At 43.8% G+C, this 1,072-nt stretch overlaps 1 pseudogene; it reads right to left on the bottom strand.

Moving 5' to 3' along the window:
• Positions 1–309: 309 nt before the first annotated feature.
• Positions 310–636, bottom strand: LOC106985306 (60S acidic ribosomal protein P1-like; annotated as a pseudogene).
• Between the last annotated feature and the right edge of the window lie 436 nt (positions 637–1,072).

Genomic DNA, 1,072 nt, shown 5'->3' with positions numbered 1-1,072 from the left:
CTTAGGTTTACCCATTTAAATATCCTCATAACAGATTTTTTGTGTCCTCTTTCCTACCTGGCTCCTGGTTTTAATATAGTATATACATATTAAGCTACAAATTTAAATTCCTTTATATCTTTACTGTGCTTACAATTAGAATCTGGATCTGATTTTCAACCCATTCTACCCTGAGGCCAGACTGCCATTGATCCTGCTGGTTTTCAGAGGATCCCTTAAGTTAGCCATTAGCTGCCCAGAGTATATAATTTTATTTTATTTTTTTTCTTTAAGAATTCAGTTTTTTATTGAACAGTTTACAGAAGAGGTTTATTCAAAAAGACCAAAGCCTATGTCATCATCAGACTCCTCTGATTCTTCTTTCTTTGTTTCCACTTTCTTCTCAGCTGGTGCAGCCATGGTAGAAGGAGCAGTGCAGTGCCAGCTGCTGGGGCAGGTCCATCAACCCTACAGTGCAGATGAGGCTCCCAATATTGACATTGGCCATGGCCTTTGCAAGCAAGCCCATCCAGAAAGGTTCAACATTTATACCTGCTTCTTTAATAAGGGCATTGATCTTATCCTCCGAGACTGTCACCTCATCATCATGCAGGATGAGGGCCAGTAGATGCAGGCGAGCTCCTAGACAGAGGCCATGGTGTGGGAGATTGCTGAGTGGGCGCTGCTGGGCCACACCCCAATGCAGATTTCCCTGGGAGGAGTAAAGATGGTGGAAAAGTAGGGGGGTTGGGATTTCCCCTCATCCTTCCAACACAGTTGTATCCAAGTTAGACCACTTGGAACACCCAGAAATTCAATCTGTGGAGTGGCAGAAGGATCTCTATAGGTGGAGGGAAATAAGCTTGGTGAGATCGAAGTGCATGTATGTGCATTGGGGGAGATAAAACAGCTTAGGCATGAAGGGGAGGGAACTGCTTCTGTGGAGAGACAGAAGGAAGAGAAATACAGAGGGGATGTGAAATTACAGTATTGAAATATTATGAAGGAAAACCTCCCCGGACCAAGGACTGGGGAACGAGAAATACGGAGAGGCCAGTTTCTATTTTGCAAACAGCCCTAGGAGCTGAAATTT

This window comes from Acinonyx jubatus, chromosome D4 (assembly GCF_027475565.1).
Source record: "Acinonyx jubatus isolate Ajub_Pintada_27869175 chromosome D4, VMU_Ajub_asm_v1.0, whole genome shotgun sequence".
Taxonomy (NCBI): domain Eukaryota; kingdom Metazoa; phylum Chordata; class Mammalia; order Carnivora; family Felidae; genus Acinonyx; species Acinonyx jubatus.
Note: the sequence above shows the minus strand (reverse complement) of the source record. Positions and strands in the feature narration are given on the sequence as shown.